Raw genomic sequence first — 18,796 nt, forward strand, 5'->3', positions numbered from 1 at the left:
AGGTGTTTATGTGAATATTCAAATTATTTATGAGAGTGTTCGAAGTAATCTTGGGGTTGTTCTGTAGTGAGATGATAAAGGTTGTGGATGAGAAAATATTTCTTAAGAGATATTGAGAAAAGGTGGTCTCAAATGATGATGTATGAGAGTGTTTTGAAGGTGTTCACAGTAAAGTGATGTGTGTGTGTGTGTGTGTGTGTGTGTGTGTGTGTGTGTGTGTGTGTGTGTGTGTGTGTGTGTGTGTGTGTGTGTGTGTGTGTGTTAGGTGGTCATAGAGTTTTGTGAATTTCTTTATTACAGTGATTTTAGTGGATTTGAGATGGGTGATGAGATGCATTTGTGGATGTGAAATGTGATTTCTGTGTGTGTTCAGAATAGGTGTGTTGGGATGGGGGAGTGGATGTGAAGAAATGTGGGTGAGATGGAGAGGGGTATGGGGAGGGTTGTATTAGAAATTTAATGAAATATGGGGGGGGGGATTTTACTGAAAATAAAGGTAATGTGTGAATATTTTAAAAGAAATTATAGAAGTGAAAAGTTATGATATATTGGAAAAGAATGGAGGGTGTTGAAACATGTCGCAGTAGTTGGGTAGTGAGATTAGTTGTTGTGAGTATAATATCAATTTATGTGGATACAAGGAGATGGGTATGGAGAGGATTTTATTAGAATTTTAGTAATGTAGGGAGGAATGTGTATTACATTTAAGATTCAGTAAAAAGAATGGGAAAAATTTGTATCGAAAGAGGAAAAATTGGGGAATAAATTGGTAAGTGATGAGGGCTGTGGGTATTGTTGTCGAACTAGAGACACCAAAAAAGATGTTACAAGTGGATTGTTGTTGTGACTTTTTCTCATGAAATTAGTTGAAACGAGAAAAAATTGTGGGTTATGGGTGTTGTGGGTTGTGGGTGTTGTGGGCTGTGGGTGTTGTTGTCGAACTAGTGATGCCGAAAAAGTGGTTATAAGTTGTGGGTTGTTGTTGTGACTTTTTCTGATGAAATTATTTTAAACGAGAAAAAATTGTGGGTTGTGGGTGATGTGGGTTGTGGGTGTTGTGGGATGTGGGTGTTGTGGGTTGTGGGCGTTGTTGTCGAACTAGAGATACCGAAAAAGAGGTGATTCTGTTGTAAGTGTTCGTGAGTTAGGATTGTGTTCATGTTTTTTTTTTTTTTTTGCACTCATGTTATATCTTAGTTGGAGGTGAGTGGGATCGTCTTGGTTATAGTGATTTGAGAGGATTTGTGTGAAAATGGGTGTTAGTCTGTGATGTTGATTTTAGTTTATGGTGATTTTGGTGGTGTTTTGACTGTATTCAGTGGTGTTTTAGTAGTATTCAGTGGTGTATTTGGGAGTACTCAAATGGTGTTTGAGACTATTCAAAGTTGTTTTTGAACGTGTTCAAATGATGTGCAAGAGTATTTATGAAGGTGTTTTGGGAGTATTCAGTGGTGATTTGGGGGTGTTCGAATGATGTTTTTGGACTATTCAAAGGTAAATGATGGTATTTTTGGTGTTGTTCAAAGTAAAGTGTCTGAGTTAGTTTTTGTGATACTGTAAAAATCTGGAGAATGAGGGAGGAGTTTTGGGGGATGAGTTGTAATTTAATGAAATATGTAAGTGTAGATAAATTAGAGATGATAAATCTTATTTGGGAGTATTCAAAATGTTGTCTTGGAAATGTTTTAGTGTTGTTTGGAAATGTTCAAAGGTGTTTATGTGAGTATTCAAATGATTTATGAGAGTGTTCGAAGTAATCTTGGGGTTGTTCTGTAGTGAGATGATAAAGGTTGTGGATGAGAGAATATTTCTTAAGAGATATTGAGAAAAGTGTGTGTGTGTGTGTGTGTGTGTGTGTGTGTGTGTGTGTGTGTGTGTGTGTGTGTGTGTGTGTGTGTGTGTGTGTGTGTGTGTACTCACCTATTTGTACTCACCTATTTGTGGTTGCAGGGGTCGATTCACAGCTCCTGGCCCCGCCTCTTCGCTGATTGCTACTAGGTCCTCTCTCTCCCTGCCCCATGAGCTCTATCATACCTCGCCTTAAAACTATGTATGGTTCCTGCCTCCACCACATCACTTTCTAGGCTATTCCATGGCCTGACTACTCTATGACTGAAGAAATACTTCCTAACATCCCTTTGATTCATCTGAGTCTTCAACTTCCAATTGTGACATCTTGTGTCTGTGTCCCATCTCTGGAACATCCCGTCTTTGTCCACCTCGTCTATTCCGCGCAGTATTTTATATGTCGTTATCATGTCTCCCCTGACCCTCCTGGCCTCCAGTGTCGTCAGGCCGATTTCCCTCAACCTTTCTTCATAGGACAATCCCCGTAGCTCTGGGACTAGTCTTGTTGCAAACCTTTGCACTTTCTCTAATTTCTTGACGTGCTTGACTAGGTGTGGATTCCAAACTGGTGCTGCATACTCCAGTATGGGCCTGACGTAGATGGTGTACAGAGTCTTAAACGAATCCTTACTGAGGTATCGGAACGCTATCCGTAGGTTTGCCAGGCGCCCGTATGCTGCAGCAGTTATCTGATTGATGTGCGCCTCAGGAGATATGCTCGGTGTTATACTCACCCCCAGATCTTTTTCCTTGAGTGAGGTTTGCAGTCTTTGGCCTTCTAAACTATATTGTGTCTGCGGTCTTCTTTGCCCTTCCCCAGTCTTCATGACTTTGCATTTGGCAGGGTTAAATTCAAGGAGCCAGTTGCTGGACCAGGCTTGTAGCCTGTCCAGATCTCTTTGTAGTCCTGCCTGATCCTCGTCCGATTCGATTCTTCTCATTAACTTCACATCGTCTGCAAACAAGGACACTTCTGAGTCTATCCCTTCCGTTATGTCGTTCACGTATACCAAGAACAGCACAGGTCCTAGGACTGACCCCTGTGGAACCCCGCTTGTCACAGGCGCCCACTCTGACACCTCGTCGCGTACCATGACTCGTTGTTGCCTCCCTGTCAGATATTCTCTGATCCATTGCAGTGCCTTTCCTGTTATGTGTGCCTGGTCCTCTAGCTTTTGCAGTAACCTCTTGTGAGGAACTGTGTCGAAAGCCTTCTTGCAGTCCAAAAATACGCAGTCGATCCACCCCTCTCTCTCTTGTCTTACTTCTGTCACCTTGTCATAAAACTCTAGTAGGTTTGTGACACAGGATTTTCCTTCCCTGAAACCGTGCTGGTTGTCAATTATGCACTTGTTTCTTTCCAGGTGCCCCACCACTCTCCTCCTGATGATCTTCTCCATGACCTTGCATACTATACACGTTAGTGATACAGGTCTGTAGTTTAGTGCCTCATGTCTGTCTCCCTTTTTAAAAATTGGGACTACATTTGCCATTTTCCATACCTCAGGGAGTTGCCCAGTTTCAAATGATGTGTTGAAGATCTTTGTTAATGGCTCACACAATATCTCTGCTCCCTCTTTAAGGACCCATGGAGAGATGTTGTCTGGTCCCACCGCCTTTGAGGTGTCAAGTTCGCATAGCAGCTTCTTCACCTCCTCCTTGGTTATATGTACCTCATCCAGCACTTGCTGGTGTGCCCCCCTGTTCTGATTTCTTGGAGTCCTACTGGTTTCCACTGTAAATACCTCTTTAAATCTTGTGTTGAGCTCCTGACATACCTGTGTGTGTGTGTGTGTGTGTGTGTGTGTGTGTGTGTGTGTGTGTGTGTGTGTGTGTGTGTGTGTGTGTGTGTGTGTGTTCGTGTGTGTGTGTGTGTGTGTGTGTGTGTTAGTTACCATTTTGTCCTAGGCACATGTCGATTAGACACTAGGCCTGTTGTATATGAGTACGTGTGTGTGTGTGTGTGTGTGTGTGTGTGTGTGTGTGTGTGTGTGTCTTTGGTAGTGTGTCTGTGGTAGTGTGTCTGTGGTAGTGTGTCTGTGGTAGTGTGTCTGTGGTAGTGTGTCTGTGGTAGTGGGTGTGGTAGTGGGTGTGGTAGTGGGTGTGGTAGTGGGTGTGGTAGTGGGTGTGTGTGTGTGTGTGTGTGTGTGTGTGTGTGTGTGTGTGTGTGTGTGTGTGTGTGTGTGTGTACTCACCTAGTTACTCACCTAGTTGAGGTTGCGGGGATCGAGTCCGAGCTCCTGGCCCCGCCTCTTCACTGATCGCTACTAGGTCACTCTCCCTGAGCCGTGAGCTTTATCATACCTGTGTGTGTGTGTGTGTGTGTGTGTGTGTGTGTGTGTGTGTGTGTGTGTTTGAGTTTGTGTATGAGTGTGTGTGTGTGTGTGCGTGCATGTGTGTGCATGTACTCACCTATTTGTAGTTGCAGGGGTCGAGCCGTAGCTCCTGGCCCCGCCTCTTCACCGGTTGCTACTGGGCCCTCTCTCTCCCTGCTCCATGAGCTTTATCAAACCTTGTCTTAAAACTGTGTATGGTTCCTGCCTCCACTACGTCATTTTCTAGGCTATTCCACTATCTCTCTGACTCATTTGTGTCAACTTCCAATTGTGGCCTCTTGTTTCTGTGTCCCCTCCCTGGAGCATCCTGTCTTGTCCACCTTGTCTATTCCGCGCAATATTTTATATGTCGTTATCATGTCTCCCCTGACCCTCCTGCCCTCCAGTGTCGTAAGGCCGATTTCCCTTAACCTTTCTTCATAGGGCATTCCCCTTAGCTCTGGGACTAACCTTGTCGCAAACCTTTGTACTTTCTCTAGTTTCTTGACGTGCTTTATCAAGAATGGGTTCCAAACAGGTGCTGCATACTCCAGTATGGGCCTGACATACACGGTGTACAGTGTCTTGAACGTGTGTGTGTGTGTGTGTGTGTGTGTGTGTGTGTGTGTGTGTGTGTGTGTGTGTGTGTGTGTGTGTGTGTGTGTGTGTGTGTGTGTGTGTGTGTATGTGTGTGTGTATGTGTGTGTGTGTGTGTGTGCTAGGTGGTCATAGAATTTTGTGAATATCTTGGTTACAGTGATTTTAGTGGATTTGAGATGGGTGATGAGATGCATTTGTGGATGTGAAATGTGATTTTTGTGTGTTCAGAAGAGGTGTGTTGGGAGATGGGTGAGTGGATGTGAAGAAAATGCGGGTGAGATGGAGAGGGGTATGGGGAGGGTTGTATTAAAAATTTAATGAAATATGAGGGGATTTTACTGAAAATAAAGGTAATGTGTGAATGTTATAAAAGAAATTATAGAAGTGAAAAGTTATGATACACTGGAAAAGATTGGAGTGTGTAGAAACATGTCGCAGTAGTTGGGTAGTGAGATTACTTCTTGTGAGTATAATATTAATTTATGTGGATACAAGGAGATGGGTATGGAGAGGATTTTATTAGAATTTTAGTAATGTAGGGAGGAATGTGTATTACATTTTAAGATTCAATAAAAAGAAGGGGAAAAATTTGTATCGAAAGAGGAAAAATTGTGAATAAATTGGTAAGTGATGAGGGTTGTGGGTATTGTCGAACTAGTGTTGCCGAAAAAGATGTTATAAATGGGTTGTTGTTGTGACTTTTTCTGATGAAATTAGTTAAAACGAGAAAAAATTGTGGGTTGTGGATGTTGTGGGATGTGGGTGTTGTGGGTTGTGGGCGTTGTTGTCGAACTAGAGATACCGAAAAAGTGGTTATAAGTGGGTTGTTGTGGTGACTTCTTCTGATGAAATAGTTAAAACGAGAAAAATTGTGGGTTGTGGGTGTTGTGGGTTGTGGGTGTTGTGGGATGTGGGTGTTGTGGGATGTGGGTGTTGTTGTCGAACTAGAGATATCGAAAAAGATGTTATAAGTGGGTTGTTGTTGTGGGTGTTGTGGGTTGTGGGTATTGTTGTCGAACTAGAGATATCGAAAAGATGTTATAAGTGGGTTGTTGTTGTGGGTGTTGTGGATTGTGGGTGTTGTGGGTTGTGGGTATTGTTGTCGAACTAGAGATATCGAAAAGATGTTATAAGTGGGTTGTTGTTGTGGGTGTTGTGGGTTGTGGGTGTTGTGGGTTGTGGGTATTGTTGTCGAACTAGAGATACCAAAAAAGATGTTATAAGTGGGTTGTTGTTGTGACTTTTTCTGATGACATAGTTAAAACGAGAAAAATGTCTAGACTTGTGTTGTATTTTGTAAAGAAATTGTGGATTGTTGTGGGTATTAACGATAAAAAATGTGAAATTATATGGGTTATCCTGGGTTAAGAGTGAAAAATGTGTAGGGGAAAGTCGACAAGATTCAGCCTGTGTGTGTGGGGTCATCACGTGACGTCACTGACATAGGGGGAAGTCGACAAGATTCAGCCTGTATGTGTGAGGTCATCACGTGACGTCACTGACCGCCGAGTAAACACAGGTGGGGTGACGTCACACTTGTTTAGACCTGTAGTAAGAGAAAGTACCATGCCCCATAGGAGGAGTTCATTTGAATGCTTACCCCCAGAGGGTAGAATCCAAAAACTTGATCCAAGGGGATGGACTCTTGGTATTATCGAAAAAAACTTGATCCAAGGAGATGGAGTCTTTGTATTATCGAGAGAACCTTGATCCAAGGAGATGGAGGAGGAATATTTGGGGTGAAAGTGGGAGTCCATTTTGAATGCTTACCCACAGAGGGGGGGGAACCCAAAAAACCTTGATCCGAGGAGATGGAGATCATAAGAAATTCAAAAAAAATTCGAAAAGAATTTAGAATGGGGGTGAAAGTGGGAAGGAGACCCTCAAAAAAGATGGTATCTTGAAAAACTTGCTCCAAGGAGATGGAGAGCACAAGAAATTCAAAACCCCATAGGAGGATTCCAAAAAACTTGATCCAAGGAGATGGAGCAGAAATTTTGGGATGGGGGTGAAAGTGGGAGGGTGAACCTTAAAAACTTGATCTGAGGAGATGGAGGAGAAATACTTGATCCAAGGAGATCATAAGATTTTCGAAACCCCATAGGGGGAATCCAAAAACTTGATCCGAGGAATTGGAGCAGGGAATTTGAGATGCAAGTGGGAGTTCATTTGAATGCTTACCCCCAGAGGGGGGAATTCAAAAAACTTGATTCGAGGAAGTGGAGTCTTTGATATCAAGAAAAATTTGATCCAAGGAGATGGAGTCTTTATATTATTTGATATCAACAAAAACTTGATCCGAGGAATTGGAGTCTTTGTATTATCGAGAAAGCCTTGATCCAAGATCATAAGAAAATGAAATTCAAAAAAAAATCGAAAAAAATTGGGATGGGGGTGAAAGTGGGAGGGGGAACCTCAAAAATTTGATCCGAGGAGATGGAGAGCACAAGAAAATGAAAATGAAATGAAAAAAAAAATCGAAAAAATTGGAAAAAAATTCGGGGAGCGGGGGCGATCCGGACGACGCTGCAGAAGGCACTGGCGGGCGCGAGGGCGGGCGCGCTGGCGGGGCGCCGGTCGGGCAGGCGTGGGTGGGGGTTGAGGGTGAGGTGGTCGAGGGTGGAGATCGTGGGTGGGGGTCGTGGGTGTGAAAAGGAGACCGCACCGTGGGGGACCGCTCAGCCGCAGAGACCGCTCAGGAAATGGACTGCTCAGCGGAAGAGACCGCTCTGTAGAAATCAGTACTACTTATATATATATATATATATATATATATATATATATATATATATATATATATATATATATATATATATATATATATATATATATATATAAATACTGATCTCTGGCTGAAGGAGACTCGAACCTACGAACCTTGGAACAAGGTACGCAGTGCTTTACCAATCTACCCACACTGGACCAATACCTTGGAGTCCAGCTTGCGCTAGACTTTGATCCAAGGCAGCCAGCTTTCAGGAAGAAGGCTTACAGCTTTTCATCTCATCCCCTGCATGCATCAGCCTTACTAGAGATATTAACAATGCAAGGAATTCGCAAGAGCAGGCGAAATATACACAAACACTGATCTCTGGCTGAAGGAGACTCAAACCTACGAACCTTGGAACAAGGTACGCAGTGCTTTACCAATCTACCCACACTGGACCAATACCTTGGAGTCCAGCTTGCGCTAGACTTTGATCCATGATGATGAGATGAAAAGCTGTAAGCCTTCTCCCTGAAAGCTGGCTGCCTTGGATCAAAATCTAGCGCAAGCTGGACGCCAAGGTATTGGTCCAGTGTGGGTAGATTGGTATAGCACTGCGTACCTTGTTCTAAGGTTCGTAGGTTCGTAGGTTCCAGTCTCCTTCGGCCAGAGGTCAGTGTTTGTGTATATTTCACCTGCTCTTGCGAATTCCTTGTATATATATATATATATATATATATATATATATATATATATATATATATATATATATATATATATATTCTACATGTGCCTGGCTTCTGTCTAATATCTTGCATTCCATTCTAATCCTTGGGCGCTATTGTGCCGGGATTCTTTGTTCTTTGCTTTTTATAGGGGGTAGATAGATTATAATGAGAAGCAGTAAACCTGTGTTTAGGCATTCAGCACAAGTAGTAATCGGAAGCTCGATCCTCCGTCAACAAGGCAGGAGGCACGCTTCCTAATTGTATTCGCCCGATTGTCCTGAGGTGGGAAAACTTGCCATCATGTGCTATATTGTGATAGCAGGTTAAGTTTTTTTTTTTTCAGACCTCGTTGACTGGTAAGCCAGCGGACCACCTCGGTCAAATGAGCAACCACTCAACTGAGATTGTCATTACAGGACTTAGATTCCTGTTGCTAGAAACTTTCACATAAATCTTGACAAGTAGAATGCTGATAAATTAGACACATGTGCAACTCTTGGGTATCTTTATTGAGGAAACGTTTCGCCACACAGTGGCTTCATCAGTCCATACAAAGGAGAATCTTGAAGAACAGGAGGAGAATGAGGTAATCAGTCCCTCAACCTTGAGTCGATGTGGTCAGTCCATCAATCTTGAATAGAATACGGCATATGGGCGGAGAAGGAGCTTATGAACCGTAGGCAGGAGAGGTGCAGCAGTTGTAGATGGTTTCACGTTTGTTCAGTGTGGAAGTAGGTCGTGCCCAAGGGTTAGGCAAGCGAAGAATTCCCAAGTATTAAGATCCCAAGAAGTTGCAGTGTCTGACAGGATTGTAGATGAATGGTTCAGAGAACCGACATGTTGATAAATTAGACACATGTGCGACTCTTGGGTATCTTTATTGAGGAAACGTTTCGCCACACAGTGGCGATTGATGGACTGACCACATCGACTCAAGGTTGAGGGACTGATTACCTCATTCTCCTCCTGTTCTTCAAGATTCTCCTTTGTATGGACTGATGAAGCCACTGTGTGGCGAAACGTTTCCTCAGTAAAGATACCCAAGAGTTGCACATGTGTCTAATTTATCAACATGTCGGTTCTCTGAACCATTCATCTACAAGTATAATGCTACCAGGTATCAAAATAAGCATATTATGCCGACGATTGTTTAAACAAGAAAAGTGTGTAACGTTTAGGAAACTTAAATAAGGAATACGTTCTCTCTCATCACTCGGCTTCATCACTCCAGTAGAGACCATGAACAAGGAGTAATCATATGGTTGTGCAGGGCCAGGTGTAGCTGACGATGGCAGCATTCTGGCGTAGGCTGATGTCACTTGAGGGCAGGGTCTTGATGGCTCAAGATTAATCTTTCCACTGGTCTGGAGAAGTTGAAATTACACGAGATTTGTACACTTGTATCAAAAGTAATAATTACTGCAGATTCCAGGCCCCTTCCTTCATGCGAACCATTTCCCTCAATGAGTATCTGAGCATAGCTCCATTTCATAAGATGATTTTGATTATGTCTTCGGATAACGCGTGCATAATTGAAACTGTCCGCGACCCCAAGTATATCTGTATTCAGAAGTACGAGTATCCAGGTTTCTTGCCGTCTCCCCCACGTAAACTTTCTCTCATCCACCGCAAGGAATCGTAGAAAATTGTGATGGAAGCTTTTCCGCCTTAGAACAGCTATGTGCGCACAACTGGGTAGCGAGTCCGTCTCAGCGAATGGAGGAGCGAGCCTTCACTAGTACTTGCACTGAATGATTTATACGAGTTTAGCGCTTCACAATACCTTGCATCTATCCACCCCATAAATATAAAAAGAATCATCGCTATATTTAGGATATAAGAGACAAGATAGAATAATACCTATTGATACATTGATAATTAGGTACATGAATAATGATAAATATATGCAAATACTGTTAAAGATAACTACATGAATAAAAGTTAGATCTGAATATATATATATAGAAAATTATATATTGCTAAATAAGGTGATTTAAAAAAGACATCTGTGTAAACACTGGTGTTTACCTGGAGAGAGTTCTGGGGGTCAACGCCCCCGCGGCCCGGTCTGTGACCAGGCCTCACTGGGTCATGTAAAGAATACAAAGACACAATACAGTGACCGGAACAACACACATATAACCCGCACATAGGTGCTAATTGGACCGAAACGCCGTCATAAGTTTGTCTCCTATGTGCGGGTTATATGTGTATTAGGACATATATTAGAGAACGTTTCTGTCCTTAGATCTTAATCACCTGATCCAGGTCCCAGACCTTACTACTAGTTAAATACAGATAGAGATTTAGATAACTGTGGCTTTATTAAGGTTGGCTTAAACGTTACACATGTCTTGTTTACACTGTAGGACCAGATTATATCCGTACTCTCACTTGGTCACACACGCTCCTCGACTTCGATCCCTCCCTCCAGCCTCTGTTAACAGCTGTCGCTTTAACCATTATCTCCAGAGCTCCAGTTGGTCCGGCCTGCGTCGGCTTAACCAAGGTTCGAACCCTGATTCCCATTATCATGAACAATACTTGATGTACATGAATGGTATACAATACCGACAAGATGAAAATTAGATACATATGCAACATCTGGGTAATCTTTATTGTAGACTCTTCGCCATCCAGTGGATTTATCAGTACACTACGGTGCTCTTCACACCAACTCCAAGGCTGAGGAAGTGATTATCTCATCTTTTGTTTATAGTTATTCTGTCTTCCAGTCATGTCCTTGAATTTGTATTAATAAAGGAACTGGATGGCGAAACGTCTACAGTAAAGATACCCAGATGTTGTATGTGTCTAATTTTCAACAATACTTGATTCAACCCTAGCTCTCGCGAGCATGCACGTGCACACGGACGCACGAACAGCTATGCTATTTACTTATTATATGTTGACAAAGGCGGTGAAAAGGTGAAGAGACGAGTGAAATGTTGTGGAAGACCGGGGAATAGGAGGAAATGGGTAGGAAAGGGAGGTGAGCAACATGGGGATGAATGAGTGGTAAAATCTGGGCTAAAGCGGGAGATTGACAAGTAATAAAATTTATAACGTGAGGATTGAAAGAAGACCAAGGACTAGGGAAAATAAAGGAAAGGAAGAAAAAAGAGAAAAGTGAATGCTGACTGAGTGAGATAGGCGGAGAACCAGGAGGACGAGAGCTATAAGAAGCTGTAGGGAAGTTAAGAAATAGGGAAAGAGAGAGAGAGAGAGAGAGAGAGAGAGAGAGAGAGAGAGAGAGAGAGAGAGAGAGAGAGAGAGAGAGAGAGAGAGAGAGAGAGAGAGAGAGAGAGAGAGAGAGAGAGAGAGAGAGAGAGAGAGAGAGAGGCCAACTTGGAAATAGAGAGAAATATGGGAGATGAGTAGGAGTAAAATTCTCTTTATTAAGCTCTGATTCTGAACCTATAAAGAAGAACGCCAGTCTGTGAGAGATTAGTTTCCTGGTGAGACCTCGGCCAAGCTTGGAGGACTCAAAAGCTTACAGCTGAACTAATATTGATGCTGCAATACTAAGTCACTGCTGTGGGAGATCTTATGTTTATATACACATTTAATAAAATAAATAAAACTCAATGATAACCTAAACCAAGTATAGGTCTCCTGTTTCTCAGAAACACATTTATATGTATACATTCATGTGTTTGTACCTGATACAATTATTACTGAGTATTCTTAACCTACCTATGAATTTGTATAGTTAACTGTTTTGTTTAGGGAGAGAAGTAACGACAAGGATGTGGCGGGTGTGAATGTTTGTCTCTCCCAGTCTTTGTTTTATATAAACCTAACAATTTCAGAGCCCCCATCTCTCTGATACACTCCACTCCCCTTCTCCCCCCCCCTCTCTCTCTCTCTCTCTCTCTCTCTCTCTCTCTCTCTCTCTCTCTCTCTCTCTCTCTCTCTCTCTCTCTCGTACCCTCCTCCCACCTGATGACCTTCAACACCCCCACCACGGACCGTCCAACACCCCCACCATGGATCCTCCAACACCCCCACCACGGACCCTCCAACACCTCCACCATTTACCCTCCAACACCCCGAATACCTGTACGCCCGACTTTCTTTTTTTCTAGTTCGTCACCCTTGTGTTAGCAGACTGTTGTGGGTGGCATCCAGGGTAAATATACAAAGTTGATGCCTAAGAGTCCATACCTGCTGGAAGCATTGAAGTGTTGGAAAAAAAAAAGTGTCCGTGCAGTTTGGTGTTAAAATATCAATACCCTGGTCTTGGGTTACTCTGCCTGGGACACATTGCACCAGCTGTTGCACTGCCCCCGCCCCACCTGGGACACATTGCACCAGCTGTTGCACTGCCCTCGCCTCACCTGGGACACATTGCACCAGCTGTTGCACTGCCCTCGCCTCACCTGGGACACATTGCACCAGCTGTTGCACTGCCCTCGCCTCACCTGGGACACATTGCACCAGCTGTTGCACTGTCCTCGCCTCACCCTTGCACAGTAATCTTTTAGTTGTTCAGCGCTGGAAGCGGGTGATTGATTCAGATTACTTTACTCTGGTAATCTTTCAGTTGCATTCTTTTCCGCTTTCCTCCATCATCTTCTCCTTTGTTCATTCTTCTCTTTCCCTCCCATCTCCCCTCCATTTCCTCCTCTCCCCCCCCCTCCCTCTCTCTTCAGTCCTCCATCCATTTTAATACGTTTCACAATTATTTTTCATCTTCCTCTCTCCTTAATGCCCTTTCTCTCTTGTTCTTTTTTCCCTTGCTTCCATCTTCATTAATTTTACTCTCCCACACTATTTCCTTTCCCCAATGCTCTCTCTCTTATTCTCTTAAAATCAGTCTCCTGCCTTTACTGCTCTCTTATCTTTCCTCCCTCTCCCTTCATTTTATCCCCTCCCGTTGTCTACTTTTCCAATCCCAGCTATTCCTTACCTTCCCCTCATTCACGCCTCTTCCCTCTCTTCCTCCACTCTTCCCTACCTTCCCCTCTAATTCTCTCCCCTCCATGCCCATTCTTACCCCTCCCTTCCACTCGACACGTCCACCATAATCAATTACCCTCGACACTCCTCGGTAATATAAATCCCTCATTATACTATGAGACCCCAATTTACATATTAAAGAAGCGAGAATGATTTCCACAGCTGGAGTACCCAAGGGTCCTCTCATACATTTTCATTCCCCCCTTCTCTGTTATTTTGCCTCGTTCACGCCCTCTTGAGGAAATGGAAAGGGATTTTAACCGGATATTCATCGGCTGTGTCCGGTTAATGGAGGCTGAGTTCGTTGTTGTGGCCGCTATGATGCTAAATCCTGGTTATTAGAAGTGGATTATGGGGCAAAAGAGGCAGTGACACAGCACGAGATTGTCTCAGACTGTTGTTGCTGCTGCTGCTGCTGAGGCTGTTTCCACTGTTGTTGCTCCTTTTGGCGCTGCAGTTGTTACTCTTGCTGTTATTTCTCTTATTATTATTGGTGTTGCTGTTATTGCTGCTGCTGCTGCTGCTACTGCTGCTGCTGCTGCTGCTGCTGCTGCTGCTGCTGCTGCTGCTGCTGCTGCTGCTGCTGCTGCTGCTGCTGCTGCTGCTGCTGCTGCTGCTGTCTTTATTTAGGAACAAAACTGATAGACAGATTGCATTTACTAAAGTTTAATACAAAAAATATCGACTTCCGTATGAGATAATTTGAAAACTGCATAAACATATAAGTATTTGAATATTTGCGGATGATCCAAAATTAAGATTAACGTTACATTGTACAATAGACTTTATATCAACTAAGTATGCGCTTTAACTATTCTATGGAGAAGAAGCCTAGACACTGGAGTTATTCCACAGTAAAAAAAAAAACTGATGATGTCCCACTCCACAAACGTGGTAGTAAAACAATGGCAAGAAACTACAGACCAGTAGCCCTATTGTTTAAGAAACAAGATTACCAATCACATGAAGTCTCAGCAGCCGCACAACCCAGGTGAACATAGGTTCAGTACAGGTCTCACCTGCCTATCGCAGCTGCTGGACCATTACATAATGGTCTTGGATGCTCTGAAACAGACAAAATGCAGATATAGTATACACTGACTTTGCATAAGTCTTTAACAAGAGCGACAATAAGGCAGCACACAAAATACGTGAAAAAGGGATAACTTGGAAGGTGAACAAATAGATTTTTAAGTTCCTAACAAATAGACCCCAAAGAGTAATAATAAACAGAGTGAAACACAAATAACCCGCACATAAAAGAGAGAAGCTTACGACGACGTTTCGGTCCGACTTGGACCATTTACAAAGTCACAAAGTTATTTGTGTATCGTTCCAGTCACGGTATTGTGCCTTTTTTTTGTTATTTATAAACAGAGTGAAATCATGGGCTGCTTCAGTTAAAAGTTCTTTCCCCAAGGCACAGTACTCATCCCACTTCTCATCCTCATTCTCATTTCTGACAGACAGGGACATCAATCACAGCACTGTATCATCCTTCGCAGACGATAACATGATGTTCACTGAGGACAAACATCATTTATTACGCCATGGAAGAATGGAGGAAACAAAAACAAGATCAGAGTTCAAGACAAATTCAAACCACTCAAGAGAACGTAAATTAAATATGAGAAACCTGGAAGTGAAAATTTCAAAAGATCTCACGTTCAAGGCGCACAGCAACGTTATTATCACAGCTACAAAGAAAATGAGAGGTTGGATCATTAGAACCTTCAAAACAAGGGATCCAAAGCCAATGATGGCACTCTTCAGGTCACTCGATCTCTCTAAGCTGGAGTATTGTTATGTTCTAATGGCCCCATTCAAGGTAGGTGAAATTGCTGTGCTGGAAAATGTACCGAGAACCAGGCCCGGTGGCCTGGTGGCTAAAGCTCCCGCTTCACACACGGAGGGCCCGGGTTCGATTCCCGGCGGGTGGAAACATTTCGACACGTTTCCTTACACCTGTTGTCCTGTTCACCTAGCAGCAAATAGGTACCTGGGTGTTAGTCGACTGGTGTGGGTCGCATCCTGGGGGACAAGATTGAGGACCCCAATGGAAATAAGTTAGACAGTCCTCGATGACGCACTGACTTTCTTGGGTTATCCTGGGTGGCTAACCCTCCGGGGTTAAAAATCCGAACGAAATCTTATCTTATCTTATCACAGCTCGTGTAAACACAGCCAAATACCTAAATTACTGGGAGCGGCTGAAGTCCCTAGTACTGTACTCCTTAGAATGCAAGCGAGAAAGATGCATCATAATCTACACCTGGAATATACTGGAGGGATTGGTACCAAACCTGCACACCGATATTACTACTTATGAATACAAAAGGCTTATCAGAAGGTGCCAATAAAAAGCAGGGCAGCGATGAGTACACTTAGAGAGAACTCAGTAAGGGTTAAAGGACCACGACTCTTCATCGCCCTTCCTTCATGCATCAGGGGGATTACCAATACACCACCTAGCTGTCTTGAAGAGGGAACATGACAGATTCCTCAAAACAGTTCTGATCAGTCGGGTTGTGGCTCATACGTTGGACAGCGTCGATTCTGGAAGTCACCAGCACGCTGAGTAGCGTGCTGGTGACTTCCAGAATCGACTCCAAGTAAACGTGGAATACAAAATGGGTGATGGAACTTTATACTGATAATTCCAACATAATGGAAACGCGTGGAATGCCAAATAAAAAAAAATATTGTTTTTGTGATGAAATTTTATTAAGCAGATATATAGTAAAAGATCTTGAGAGTTGATTTATTTGTCTTAAAACCTATCGACTCTATGAGGGTCATTAAGGATGCGTATCGTTTTCACACCACCAATCAAGGATTTTATAATCCCTAAACCAAACACACCACCGCTAACCAAACACACCACCCTAACCAAATACACTGTACCAACCTGTTCCAACCTCCCACGACCTGCTACTTCCCACCCCAGCAAGCTTTGACGTTCAGTCCATCTGTCCAACCCACCTGAACACCCGTGATTCTGCCAACCACTGACTCCAACATTAAGTGGAGGTGAGGGGGTGGAGGAAAAAGGTTGTTTATTTGTCAGGAAACAAGAGAAGTGCCTCTTGGCACGGGTGCCTAATGATGACCCATAATGAGTTAAGTATCTAGAGAGAGAGAGAGAGAGAGAGAGAGAGAGAGAGAGATTTAAGAGTTATTATTTAAAAGAAATATAACCGGAAGATCAGGTAAATGAAAATAACTCACATGCTAGACTGGAAAAATTGTTTTATAGTTATGGAATACAAGGATGAAGAATTGCTACAAAACTGTGAGGTGACATCTAAAAAAATGGAATAAGTTAGAAATGGCCACCGGAGCTTCAATAATATGAGTTATGATGAAACACTGTTAGCATTAAAGATGCCGACGATGACTGATAAGAGGGACAACAAGAAACCACAGTTGTGAAGTGAGGGGGAAAAGTGGAGCCGAGGGGATGAAGCTGACCTCAACACCACTGATGAGAAGCACACCAGCAGCAGCAGTATGTTTAGAAGCAGCATTAAATATGTCCACAGAGATTATCACTCAGAGCAGAGATGTTGTCAGTTTAGTCCATCTCGCCCATATCTTGCTCAAGACGAGGAACGAACATCAACCTCATACACTTGTACAGCTCAGCCCTCATATCAGCATTACCGAGAAGCTGAGTACTGAAGTATGAGTTGAAAATGATATAAAATAATGACAAGCTGATAATTAAGACACATGTGCAACAGTTGCTGAAACATCTCGTCTACACAGTAGACTTCTTCAGACAAATACAGAGGCAGCAGGTGTAGTGGTCCCTCAGCTGAGGGACTGACCATTTCAAATTCACTTCATTTCACTACTACACCTGCTGCCTCTGTATTTGACTGAAGAAGTCTACTGTGTAAGTGAAAAATTTCAACAATAAAGGCACCCAACTGGTGCACATTTGTCTTAATCATCACTGCAGTATATCTACCAGCCCTTCCAGACCCTTACATGTATCACCTTACACCTTCACCTGATATACTGCCCTCCCTTCCCCCTTCCTCCCTCTCTCACTCCCTTCCTACCTCCCTCACTCCCTTCCTCCCTCCCTCAGTCCCTTCCTTCCTCCCTCACTCCCTTCCTTCATCCCTCACTCCCTTCCTTCCTCTCTCATTCCCTTCCTTCCTCCCTCACTCCCTTCCTTCCTCCCTCACTCCCTTCCTCCCTCTCTCACTCCCTTCCTCCCTCCCTCACTCCCTTCCTTCCTTCCTCACTCCCTTCCTTCCTCCCTCACTCCCTTCCTTCCTCCCTCACTCCCTTCCTTCCTCCCTCACTCTCTTCCTTCCTCCCTCACTCCCTTCCTCCCTCTCTCACTCCCTTCCTACCTCCCTCACTCCCTTCCTCCCTCTCTCACTCCCTTCCTACCTCCCTCACTCCCTTCCTCCCTCCCTTTCCCCTCCTCCCCCCCCTCCCTCCTCCCCTTTCCTTCCCCTTTTCCCCTTTCCCCCCTCCTTCCCTTTCCCCCCTCCTCCCTTTCCCCCTTCCTCCCTCCTTCCTCCCCCTCCCTTTCCCCCCTCCCTCCCCCTTTTTTCCCCCCCTCCTTCCTCCCCCCCCCTTCCCCCCTCCCCCCCCCTCCCTCCTCCTCCCTCCTCCTCCTCCCTCCTTTCCCCCCCTCCTCCCCCCCTCCTCCCTCCTCCCCCTCCTCCCCTCCTCCTCCCCTCCTCCCTCCTCCCCCCCTCCCCCCCCTTTCCCCCCCTCCCTCCTCCCCCCCCTTCCCCTCCTCCCCTCCCTCCCCCCCTCCCCCTCCCTCCCCCTCCCCCCCCCTTCCTCCCCCCTTTCCTCCCCCCCTTTTCCCCCCCTCCCCCCTTTCCCCTCCCTTCCCCCCTCCCCCTCCCCTCCTCCTCCCTCCCCTCCCTCCTTCCCCTCCTCCCTCCCCCCCCCCCCTCCTCCCTCCTCCTTCCTCCTCCCCCCCTTTCCTCCCTCCTCCCCCCCCCTCCTCCCTCCCCCTTCCTCCCCCCTTTCCCCCCTCCCCCCCCTTCCCTCCCCCCCCTCCTCCTCCCTCCTCCCCCCCTCCTTCCTCCTTCCCCCTCCTCCTCCCCCCCTCCCTCCTCCCCCCTCCTCCCTCCCCTCCCCTCCCTCCTTCCTCCCCCCCTTCCCCCCCTCCTCCCTCCCTCCTCCTCCCCTCCCTCCTTCCTCCCCCCTTCCCCCCTCCTCCCTTCCCTCCCCTCCCCCCCCCTCCCTCCCCCCCTCCTCCTCCCTCCTTCCTCCTTCCTCCCTCTCCTTCCCCCCTTCCCCCCCTCCCTCCCCCCCTCCCCTCCTCCCCCCCTCCTTCCCCCCTCCCTTCCTCCCTCCCCTCCCTCCCCCCTCCTCCCTCCTTCTTCCTCCCTCCTTCCTCCTCCCCCTTCCCCCCTCCCCCTCCCTCCCCCTCCCCCCCCTCCTTCCTCCCTCCCTCCCTCCTTCCTCCCTCCCTCCCTCCCTCCTCCCTCCCTCCCTCCTTCCTCCCTCCCTCCCTCCCTCACTCCCTTCCTTCCTCCCTCCCATCCTTCTTTCCTTCCTCCCTCCCTCCCTCCCTCCTTCCTCCCTCCCTCCCTCCCACCTTCCTCCCTCCCTCCCTCCCTCCCCTCCTCCCTCCCTCCCTCCTCCCTCCCTCCCTC

Source organism: Cherax quadricarinatus, chromosome 9 (assembly GCF_038502225.1).
Source record: "Cherax quadricarinatus isolate ZL_2023a chromosome 9, ASM3850222v1, whole genome shotgun sequence".
NCBI classification, from domain to species: domain Eukaryota; kingdom Metazoa; phylum Arthropoda; class Malacostraca; order Decapoda; family Parastacidae; genus Cherax; species Cherax quadricarinatus.